At 41.1% G+C, this 12,542-nt stretch overlaps 1 pseudogene; it reads right to left on the bottom strand.

The window, feature by feature from the left end:
* Positions 1–2,031: 2,031 nt before the first annotated feature.
* Positions 2,032–3,865, bottom strand: LOC135230028 (lysophosphatidylcholine acyltransferase 1-like; annotated as a pseudogene).
* Positions 3,866–12,542: the final 8,677 nt, after the last annotated feature.

Here is a 12,542-nt window from a genome sequence, read left to right as displayed (position 1 = left end):
GACAGGAAGTCAGAGCTCCAAAGGTGAAAATAATCAAGCTAGCTCACTCAAGCAACTCATAGGGGTATACCAAAACAAAACAAAGCAAGAAGCTATGACACAGTAAGCAAGCATTAATTAATATGATAACTTATAGATGGCTCAGAGAAAACAGTCAATATCAAGTCACATAAAGAAACAGACCATGATCACCTCATAAAGCTCTCAAAACAAAGATCCAGGGATCTTCTAGATGAAAGTGCATTCCTGGAATTACCAGAGCCAGAATACAGAAGTTTAATATACAGAACCCTTGAAGACATCAAGAAGGCAATGAGGCAACCCCCAGAACAAGCCAGGGAACACACAGATAAAGCAGCTTAAGAAACTAGAAAGATTATTCAGGACCATAACGAAAAGTTTAATAAGCTGGAAAAATCCATAGGCAGACAGCAATCAGAAATTCAGAAGATTAACAATAAAATTACAGAAGTAGACAACTCAATAGAAAGTCAGAGGAGCAGAATTGAGCAAGTGGAAGCTGGAAGTTTTGAACTTGAAGATAAATCACTTGGCCCTAATATATTTGAAGAAAAATCAGATAAAAGAATTTTAAAAAATGAAGAAACCTTGAGAATCATGTGGGACTCTATCAAGAGAAATAACCCACGAGCGATTGGAGTACCGGAAGAGGGAGGAATAACAGAAAATACAGAGAGAATTGTTGAAGATTTGTTGGCAGAAAACTTCCCTGATATCGTGAAAGATGAGAAGATATCTATCCAAGATGCTCATCGAAGTCCACTTAAGGCAGATCTTAAAAGAAAGTCATCAAGACATATTACAATCAAAGTTGCCAAAACCAAAGATAACGAATTATAAGAGCAGCGATGGATAAACGAAAAGCCACCTACAAAGGAAAGCCAATAAGAATAAGCTCGGACTACTCGGCAAAAACCATGCAGGCAAGAAGACAATGGGATGACATATTTAAAAAATTGAAGGAAAAGAACTCCCAGCCAAGAATCATATACCCAGCAAAACTGTCTCTTTAATATGAAGGTGAAATTGTGACATTTGCAGATAAACACAAGTTTAGGGATTTTTAAAAAACCAAACCAAAACCACAAGAAATACTGAAGGGAGTTCTTTGGTTAGAAAATCAGTAATACCAGGTATCAACTCAAGACTAGAACACTGGGCAGAACAATCAGAAGTCAACCCAGACAGGGTAATCCAAGAAAACAAAGCCAGATTATTTAAAAAAAAAAAAAAAAAAGCTCAAAACAGGGTAATAGCAATATTATTATGTAAAAGAAGACAACATTAAAATATTAAAGAGGGACTAAGAAATGTAATCATATACCTTCCATATGGAGAGGAAGATACGGTGATACAAAGAATAAAAGTTCGGTTTAAATTTAGAAAAATAGGGGTAAACAAGGTAACCACAAAGGAGACAAACTATCCTACACATCAAAATAAAATACAAGGGAAAAATAGAGACTCAGCAGAAACAAAATTGACAACAACAAATATGAGGAAAGGACAATATATAAAGATAATCTACTCAGCACATAAAACTAAGTGGGAAAAAGAAACTGTCAACAACAGACCAAAAAAGACATCAAAATGATAGCACTAAATTCATACCTATCCACAATAACACTGAATATAAATGGACTAAATGCACCAATGAAGAGACAGAGAGTGGCAGAATGGATTAAAAAACAAGATCTGTCTATATGCTACCTACAAGAGACACACCTTAGACTTAGAGACACAAACAAACTAAAACTCAAAGGATGGAAAAAATTATATCAAGCAAACAACAATCAAAAAAGAGCAGGACAGGGTAGAACTGCCCCATAGGATTTCCAAGGCTGTAAATCTTTAGGTAAGCAGACTCACATCTTTCTCCCACAGAGTTGCTAGTGAGTTCCAAGGACTGACCTTTTGACTAGAAGCCCAGTGCTTAACCATCCTGTCACCACGGCCCCTTACACACCCTACGTCTTCTAAAACCTGAGTCTGGAGACAATGTGTGTAGGCCCTGTGGGGAGAGAGAACACCAGATATCCTCATGCGCAAATGGGGAGCTACAGCCCCTGGTAGGGCATGGTGACAGAGCCGGGGAGGTTCCTCACTCCAGAACCTTCTGTCCTAGTCCAGTTTCCTATGGAGATGCTTCCTCCCGGGGTCAGTGCTTTCCAGGCTGACGTCTCTACAGAGGCTGTTCGGGGTTGGCGCTGACAAGAGTCTAAGCGCAGGTTTCAAACCGTGCCTGGTCAGGATACAGATATTCTTCTGCAAAGTCTGGGTACATGTGTGCAAACCTGTCAGCAAAAGAGATTCTTCTCATCTTCATCCACACCGCTGAAGAGGTCTATCAGAAGCAGCTCTGCCACGCCCAAGGCCGTCTTCAGAATGCAGGACAGGTCTTCATTTATGCAGCCGTCCTTCTGCCATGTATACATCTTGAATGGCAGCTGGATGGTGTCCAGAGTCTCAGACGCTCTGCAGACCACGGACAAGGCGATCACATGTTCCCGCAGGTCCATCTTGCCACCTCCGCTCTCGTCAAACAGTGAGAACATGCAGTCCAGCGTGTCGGAAAGAAGTACCTCCAAGTACTCCGTGAACCTCACAAGTCAGTCTTCTCGCCCTTCTTCACCTTTGCGCTTTCTGATCTTTTTCAAGTTTTTCTAGCTTTAGCCCCAGGCCTCTCACAAGCCTGGCGAATTCTAGAAGGCAAGTGTCGGAGGGGAGACGGACTGTCCTTCCGCTGGGGCCAGCTAACGATCCTCAAACGTGAAATCCATGATGGAGACGCCCAGGGTCTCTGCCATGACGCGCCTCATGCTGCTGTCGTATAGCACCGGGCTCCTCTTCACCTTGGAAGGGTGGTAAACTGGGAGAAACTCAATTTCCACCTAACTGTGAAACTGACACAGGGCGAGCCACAGCATTTCCAACACTCCAGGTCCTTGCCACGTCCACATGATCGTGTCCAGCTTATTTGTGTATCCTAAAACCACAGGCTGGACAGGAACACCAAGGATAAACACACCAGTCTTGAAGGTAGTTTGACAGGTCCCATTGGTACAAGTACCTTCTGGAAAAATCATTGTCATAACTTCCCATTGGACTAAGCCCCTCTGTTTATCTCTTCCACTGTTTTCCTGTACAAGTCCTGGTCTGATCCGAACACACTGGCTGGATGTACTTGATCAGAGTTCCCCATATGGGGATACCCCTGCTCTCTGCCTTCATCACGATGGACGACATGGTCATGGTCACGGGAACGGCGTCGAAGTACGAGGGGTGTGGTGCCAAGGGTCAGGATGGCCGCCTCAGTCGGTAGGGCCTGTCACCCCTTCTGGGCCACCGGGTGGAAGCCGCCTGCATATCACGTGGTCTGCATGACTGCCTTGAGCGGGAAGTCCACGACCTTCTGCCACAAGCCAGCGGCTCTTCTGGTTCTCTCTCAGCAAATCCCAGTGAAGGTACAAAAGCGAAGGACCAGGCGAACAGCATCATGAAGGCGGCAAACAGGAGTCGGATGGGGAAGAGGGTCAGCGTCATGATGGCGATCTGGGCCTTCTGCAGAGTGCTGAAGCGCAGCTCGTGCATGAAGGGGTTCTACCCTGGGGGTGACAGCCACCGCTTCACCTGCACCTGCGCTGGAGGAGTTGGCGGCTGAGACAGAGCGGCCTGTGGCAGGTCTCCCCAGCCGCAGAGCCACCACCGTGAGAAGAGCCCGAGCGGACCGAGGCGGAGGGCGGGCAGACCCCTTATAATTCTTCTCATTTCTGTAGGGTTGGTAGTGGTGCCCCCTCTTTCGTTCCTGATTTTGGTAATCGGTGTCTTCTCTTTCGTTTTCTTGGTCAGTTTAGCCAAAGGTTAAAGGTTTGTCAATTTTGTTGATCTTTTCAAAAAGCCAACTCTTGGTTTATTTGATTTTCTCCGGGTTTTTCTTTCAGCCACAGTATTATTTCATTTTTTTTTTTTCTTGCTTGCTTTGTGTTTAGCTTGCTCATTGTTTTGTAGTTTCCGAAGGTGAAAGCTTAGGTTTTTTATTTGAGACTTCTCTTCTTTCTATCACAGGCATTTAAAGTTATACATTTCTTTACAAGCAATGCTTGAGATACATCCCATATGTTTTGATATGTTGTGTTTTTGTTTTCATTAAGTCCAAATTATTTTTAATGTCTCTTCTGTTTTCTTCTTTGATGCATGGATTATTTTGAAGTGCGTTAATTTTCAAGTATTTGGTGTTTTCTCATATTTCTTTCTGTTGTGGATTTCTAATTTAATTCCATTGTGGTCAGAGAATCAGAGAACACACTTTGCATAATTTCAGTCTTTTTAATTTTATTGAGACTTGTTTTTGGCTCCTGTATAAGGCCTACCCTGGAAAATGTTCCATGTATACTTGAAAAGATCATGTGTTCTGCAGTCCTTGGGCATTTTATAAATATCAGTTATGTCAAGTTGATGAGTAGTGTTAAAGTCTTCTGTAGTTATTCCATCAATGACTGAGAGTGGGGTATTGAAAGTCCTAACTATTATTGATAAATTGTCTATTTCCTCTTTTAATCCTTCCGGTATCTGCTTCATGCATTTTGGGGGTCTGTTGTTGAAGGACATTTATAATTGTTATATATTCTAGATGTATTGACTATCAAAAAGGTCCATAGTAATATTTGTTTTAAAGTCTATTTAATGTGATATTAATATAGCCATTCCAGCTCTCTTATGGTTACTGTTTACATACTATATCTTTTTCTATTCTTTATTTTCAACCTACTTGTGTCTTTGAATATAAGGTGTTCCTCTTGTAAGCAGCAAGACCCATTGTTGGATCTTGCTGTTTTATCCAGTCACATAATCTCTGCCTTTGGACTGGCGTGTTTAGTCCATTCAATTTTAATGTTCTCATTGATACGGTTAGGTTTTCTTTTGCTATTTTGCTAGGTGTTTTCTGTTTGTTTCAATGAAGTAATAGAACCATTAAAAGTTTTTAAGTTTAATAAGAAGCATCAATATATTTGGAAACTACTAAATTATTTCTCACTAAAGAAAAATCCAAAAGAGAAGAAATGACTCACACTTCTGTCATTCAAACTTAACTTCACTTAACATTGTGGTATATTTTCTTCCAGTCTTTCTTATTCTTCATAGATGTTTGTCTGCTTTTTTTCCTCCCAGAGTTTATATCATACTACACATACAATTATTGTATATTTTCTTACAGAAGTATATTATATGCATTTTGCACGGATTTCAACCACAGAAGAGCCATCACCAGCCAAGATACCCTTGAAGCAGTCATGTGGAAGACTTTCTGAATAAATGAAGTGGCTCTGAATGGTCCTGTTGCTTAATTGACTGCACTTATCAAAAAGTTGAGTATGTCAGAAGGTTGATACAAACGGTTAACGTGCTTGGCTGCTAACTGAAAGGCTGGAGATTCAAGTCTACCCAGAGGTGCCACAGAAGAAAGGCTTTTGGGTCTAATTCTAAAAAAAAATCAAACATCTAAAACCCTATGGAGTATAGTTCTACTCTGACACATGTGGGGTCTCCATGAGTCAGAATCAGCCTGACAGCAACTGTTTGGGGTTAAAAGGCAAGGTGTCTGAACAGCACCTGTTGCGTCAGGTCTTTGTACTACACACCTGGTCTCTGGGTCCTGTGTTTTTAGCTTCCTATTTACTTCGTTAAATAAAAGAAAGATGTTTGCTTTTGTAAGTTTGGTAAAATTCACCTGTAAAATGGCTGGACTTACTGTCTTGAGGGAGTGGTGTGGATAGTTGTCTACTACTGATTTTATGTAAATGCTGATATTAAGCTTATTGATTTTATTTAAACCTTTTGTCTCTTTGTCTATTAGTTTTTGATGATGCATTTGCTGATTCTCCAAGTAGTTTCACCAAATTATGCTTGTTGTAGAGAGATTCTCCAATTCTGTTAGAGTAAAATCAAAGACATTTATTGAAGCCAATATGTCATTCAAAAGGAGACCATGAAAACCTCAGAGTCCGAAGCCCATGGATCCAAGGGAGAGAGTGCAAATTACACATAGTTATATGCCATGGGAGGAACTACAAAACACAATATTCTGATTGGTTTACAGTGACTGAAATCAATCAAAGGTGGGAGAAAGCAGAACATGATTTTTAACATTAGTGGTTACATATAGCTAAAAAAAATTCATACATTAATTGGCTAAAGGACAAAATTGCAAGGTATGTGTTTGTGGAGAGGGTCTTATGACCATCACGAAATGATGACATGATGATGGCATAACAGATACTGTCGGGAACAGATTGCTAAACATTACCTTGCTCAGAACATAAGATTTTCTGGACTGATTTAACACAAAAACTTTCAATAAGGTTTGGTTACAGACACCAGGACATGTAATATCCACATTCTTAGCCTGACCACAAAGAATAGAGTTTCCTTAATGACAGCGTTGGTTCCTAAGCAACAGGGTTTGAATCTGTGTGAAAGATTATACTGAGCTTTAGCATTAGTTCACCCATTTTACTTTACATCAGATGCCTCTTTTGATTTTATATCCCACATCATTCTGTTCCTTTGATCAACGGTTCTGAAGAACATCCTTTGTTCACAGTTTTGGGCATAATGTCTTCTGCATGAGTTTGTCAATATGCTAATCCCAGGTGGTGGCTCAACCTTCATAATTTATGCCTTTCTAGTTTTTCATGTTAAGCCCCTTATCCACCATAATCAGGGACCATCGGTATCTTGGTTGCTGGGCAGCTCCAGTACTTCCATCATGCTATGGCTGAGCAGCTGTCTTCAGTGATTTCGGTATAGGGAGTGGATAGGGTATGGCCACATTGGAGGAACAACCTGACTTACTTTCAAATGGCTAACATAAGTCATGAGGCTTCTCTGATTTTGGGTTCCTGAATGCAGTGTTGATATGCGTAATTTTTGAGCATGATCTTGAATGCAGTGTTGATATACATAATTCTCTGAGCATGAGATGAAGCAGGGTTATCAGTTCCTGTTGTAGATGCACATCGCATAACACATTTTAGAATTCCAATAATAAAGATTATTGTTAAAATAATTAACCCAGTTTGCAACAGAGACCGTAACCAAGAACCTGCACTATTAAGTAGCCAATTGAAGATATAAAAAAAGAATGGTGAAGTTATAGGGGGTATAGACTGTAACCAAACAGCCACTGGATGAATCTTAGCAATATCCTGTTCAACATCTCCAGTTAATCCAAGAGCAACAACAGGCATTAGCAATGGAGCAAAACTCTCCTTGCTGGGCTAAGAGGATATCTAAAACTATTCCATAGTCCAATACTACTTTGGCCAAGGATCCTAAAGTTTTCGTTGGGCGGCCATTCCATTGGCCACATCATCAACAATTTTAGCCATAGTGGCAGATAAATTGCTAATGGGATGTTCTATTGCATAGTACCAAGCCAGGGCACAACAGCACATAAGAAGGATCTCCCCATCCTGGGTAATAAATGATGGGATTATCTGAGAGGACAAGTTCTATCTTCTTTATGGATATTAATTTCAAGTTACTGTTCCATAGCAAGGTGTCACTGTATGAATGAATACTCATGGTAACTCCTAGCATCTTTAAGGTACATGGGCCTAGCATATATTCCAACCATGTAAACATGACAATGCCCAAATATAGAGTGACTTACCAGAGTTTTTCCTTGAATAAGCTGATCCTCCACACAAAAAGACACATCTAGATGGGGCACACAACATGCCTGCCCAGGTTTGAATATAAGGAAATGGGATGGACTGATTGGCCCTTCTGAGTCACTTTGCAGTTAATGAATCATCACGAATGGATAATTCTCCAAATTCCAGGGATCCTTGAGTCACGCACAAACTGAGAGTTTTTTATTATTTTTAAAATGACTATCTGCTACTACTGTAGAATAATATTGAACACCATCAAGAAAAAGATTGCATGGTGTGGGTAGAATAAAACATTCTAACCATGCATTGGTAAGATTGAAACAGGGAGTTGATGGATAAGTGGGTAATTCTGGAAGTAGCCATAATGTGACATGAATAGCCCATTTAAAGAGTTTCTCAAAATCAACAGTAAAATCAGGTGTGGATTTATAATCTAATACTGGCACAGCAAAAGGATCGGTATGATCTTGTGTAGACTGAGGGGAAGAGTGATGCATCCCGCACTCAAATTGTTAGCACCGGCTACTGAAATAACTAATTTGATAAAAGCATTTTCTTACCAAGCAATAGAAAAAGGAAACAATAAAGGTATTAAAGCAGTAATGGGAGTCATGATTAGAACACACATATGGAAAAGGAATACTACCACAAACATTCAGAAAAAATAACTGTGCCTGTAATTACCAAGGAAACCCTGATGGTGTAATAGTTAAGGTTCAGCTGCTAACCAAAAGGTCTGCAGTTCAAATGGACCAAGTGCTCCTTGGAAACCCTATGGGGCAGTTCTACTCTGTCCCATGGGGTCGCTATGAGTCAGAAAGAACTCAACAGCAATGGGTTTGGTTAAAATTACCAAACTAACTCCAAAAATCTCCAAAAGTTGCATAAATGTTTACCAAAAAATAATTCTTAAGTATATAACATACAGAAAAGCTAAAGCTAGAAAGATCGCAGTATATCAGAGTCTAAAGCTTAGCCACCTGCATGTTCCAGCTCCATGACCTGGGGTAAGTCATCCACTCTTGTAGTCATCTACTTCATGTTTGAACACAAGTGAATTTCACTTTGAGTTCTTCTGTGACTTCTAGTACAAACAGGTGCTGTAGTCTTTTTCAGTTGAGATAAATGGACCCACTCCTTAACTCCTCGTAATTTAGCCACACAAGGATGAATTAGGGGGAATAGGTATGGACCCTTCCAACAAGGCTCAAGGGAATCCTTTAATTGGTGTGTCTTCCAATAAACATAGTTGCTAGGTGCAAGAGGAGGCATTGTACCTCCGCCATCAAATGCTTGCTTGAGGAGCATACTCCTTGGCATAATGAATTAAGGCCTGACAATATTTTAATAAATTGGCTTGGATCAAATCTGAATCAGCAGCTCCTGATAAATAAGGTAAATTCATTGGCTACCCTGCAATTATCTCATAAGGGGTCAATTTATGAGGGTCAGGTCAGCCACACTGAAGATGAAAGTTTTGCCAATTCGGTCTTTATGATACCATTGTTCCGTTCTACAAATCCAGAGGACTGCGTGTGGCAAGAACAATGGAGCTGACAAAAAACAGGAAATATTTTACAAATAGAAGCAATCACTTGTCCAGTAAAGTGGGGTACCTAAATCACTGCAAAGGATGGCTGGAGCCCCAAGTGGGAACGATATTTTCCAGCAACTTCTTAGCCACAAACGTTGCCATAGCTTGGTGACAGGGAAAATCTTCTACTAAATGTGAATATCCGCAAATCACAACTAAAACAAATGTATAACTGTTGGAGGGAGTTAGTTGAATAAAATCCACTTACTATTTGAACACAGGTACTATTAGCAATGGGTATCTCCCAAGAGATACCCTGATGATGAGGGTATCCCTCTGGTGAGGGTTGGTAGATTTTACCTCCATTATACTCAGAACAAACAGAGCACAGCCTCGCTACTTGATTTGAAGCCTTCCAAAGTGTCCCCAAAAATATTTATGTAAAATTCCCATTGTCTTGTCCCTGCTCCATGATCCTTCACATGAAAGGTCATGACCAAAGGATGTGTAAGTCCTTGAAGATAACTGGTTTTGAATCTGGCCTTTCCCAAAGGAAAGTATTCTTACTAATTTTACAACTGTCCTGTCATGGATTGAATTGTGTCCCCCCAAAATATGTGTATCAATTTGGCTAGGCTCGATACCAAGTATTGTGCGACTGTCCACAATTTTGTCATCTGACGTGATTTTTCTGTGTGTTGTAAATCCTATCTCTATGATGTTAATGAGATGGGATTAGTAGCAGTTATGTTAATGAGGCAGGACTCAATATACAAAATTAGATTGTATCTTAAGCCAATCTATTTTGACATACCAGACAGAAGTGAGCAGACAGACACAGGGACCTAATACAATCAAGAAGCAACACCAGGAGAAGAGTGCGTCCTTTGGAACTGAGGTTCCTGCACTAAGAGGCTCCTAGACCAAGGGAAGATTGATGACAAGGACCTTCCTCCAGGGCTAACAGAGAGAGAAATCCATCGTCTGGAGCTTGCACCCTGAATTCAGTCTTCTAGCTTCCTAGACTGAAAGAATAATTCTCTGTCTTAAAGCCATCCACTTGTGGTATTCCTGTCATAGCAGCCCTAGATAACCAAGACAGAATTTGTTACCAGGAGTGAGGTGCTGCTCTAACAGATACCTAAAATATGGATGCAGACGAGGGAGTGACCAAAATGGTGGAATAAACAAATGCTTCCAGTGAGCCCTCTTACAACAAAGACCTGAAAAAACAAGTGAAATGAGTATATTTATGACAAGCCAGGAGCCCTGAACATCAAAGGCAGGTTAGAAAATGAACTGAGAGTCAGGGGGAGGAAGAGACATTTCAGAAGCAGAGAGGCGTTACTGGACCTGAATCACTGGGAGCACTCAGGCACCATTCCTGGGAGTGGCTGTGGCAGGCTGCTACTAGTGTTCGGCAGCAGTTTCCTCAGGGAGAAGCAGCCAGCCACACAGCCTACTCATACCTCTGGAACCAGAGAAGAACGGCGCTCTTGGCAAAAGGTAAGTACCTGCGTATATTTTACCACACCACCCCCTGCCCCGATCCCAAGCTGGCTTCAGCAGCTGATTTCCCTGGCCCTGAGATAGGCCCTATTCAGCACCTAGAGCCATTCTCCCAGCCTTGGAGAAGGAATAAATTTGCAATTAGGGGAGAAGATAATTTGCCAGCTCCATTAAGCAGAAGAGCTCAGGACAGGAGCGGCTCCTGTCTAGGCATAAACGGTCCATGAACTTTAAGTACCTTTCCCCTCTGCATGGACTTGTGTGGGCCTATTTCAGGAGAATAGGCCCTCCTTGGCAGACTACAACTATTTCAGCCGTGTGGTTGAGAGGTGAGAATTTGATGTTTGACATTGCTTTGCTTATTACACAGGGTCCTCACCTACCCACATCAGGGGCTAGAGGACTGGAGGCTCCACTCAGGTCACCCAGCCACCCGTGACAAGGATCCAAGGAGAACTGGTACCTCCCAGTCCTTACAACCAAAAACATTGGGTGCCCATGGTCTGTCTGTAGAGCCCCCCCCACCCCACCTATAGGATCTAGGGAACAGGGACATGCTTTCCTCAGAGACACGTGGGGGACGATTCTCAGGACCCCGGCCTTGTTCAGAGTATGATGCCCTGCTGCAATCAGGTACCAGTACCTACACCAATCACCCCTGCCCCTCTAAGACTGTAGGACAAAGCCTGTACCACATATTGATAATCGGCTACCTGGACACCTGAGCTGAATTCATGCAAGAAAATTGAATGGACCCCTAGACTGATATACCTGATAACAGCTGTAGCCATCCAGGGACAGGACATCAGAGCTCCAAAGGTGAAAATAATCAAGCTAGCTCACCCAGGCAACCCATTTGGGAATATCAGAACAAATCAAAGCAAAAAGCTACAACACAGTGAGCAAACGTAAAATAAGCTAATACAATAACTTATAGATGGCTCAGAGACAACAGTAGATATCAAGTCACATAAAGCAACAGACCATGATCACCTCAACAAGCTCTCAAAACAAAGAATCAAGGGATCTTCTAGATGAAAGTGCCTTCCTGGAATTGCCAAAGGCAGAATATAAAAGATTAATATACAGAACCCTTCAGGACATCAGGAAGGAAATGAGGAGATACGCAGAACAAGCCAAGGAACACACAGATAAAGTAGTTGAAGAAATGCAAAAGGTTATACAAGAACATAATGAAAAATTTAATAAGCTGGAAAAATCCATGGACAGACAGCAATTAGAAACTCAGAAGAGTAACAATAAAATTACAGAAGGAGCAACTGAATAGAAAGTCAGAGGAGCAGAACTGAGCAAGTGGAAAGCAGAATCTCTGAAGTTGAAAATAAAGCACTTGGCACCAATATATTACAAGAAAAATCATATAAAAGAATTTGAAAAAAACGAAGAAACCTTAAGAATCATGTGGGACTCTAACAAGATAAATAACCTATGAATGACTGCAGTACCAGAACAGGGAGGGATAACAGAAAATACACAGAGAATCATTGAAGATTGTTGGCAGAAAACTTCCCTGATATCGTGAAAGATGAAAAGATATCTCTCTAAGATGCTCATCGAATTCCACATAAGGTAGATGTTAAAAGAAAGGCACCAAAACATATTATAGTCAAACTTTCCAAAACTAAAGATAAAGAGAGAATTTTAAGAGCATCTAGAGATAAACGAAAAGTCACCTACAAAGAAGAGTCTATAAGAATAAGCTCGGAGTACATGGCAGGAACCCTGCAGGCAACAAGGCAATAGGATGCTTATATAAAAAACTGAAGGCAAAAAATTGCCAG

Source organism: Loxodonta africana, unplaced genomic scaffold (genome assembly GCF_030014295.1).
Source record: "Loxodonta africana isolate mLoxAfr1 unplaced genomic scaffold, mLoxAfr1.hap2 scaffold_728, whole genome shotgun sequence".
Classification (NCBI taxonomy): Eukaryota; Metazoa; Chordata; class Mammalia; order Proboscidea; family Elephantidae; genus Loxodonta; species Loxodonta africana.
The sequence above is the reverse complement of the archived record's forward strand: the minus strand, read 5'-3'. Positions and strand labels throughout refer to the sequence as shown.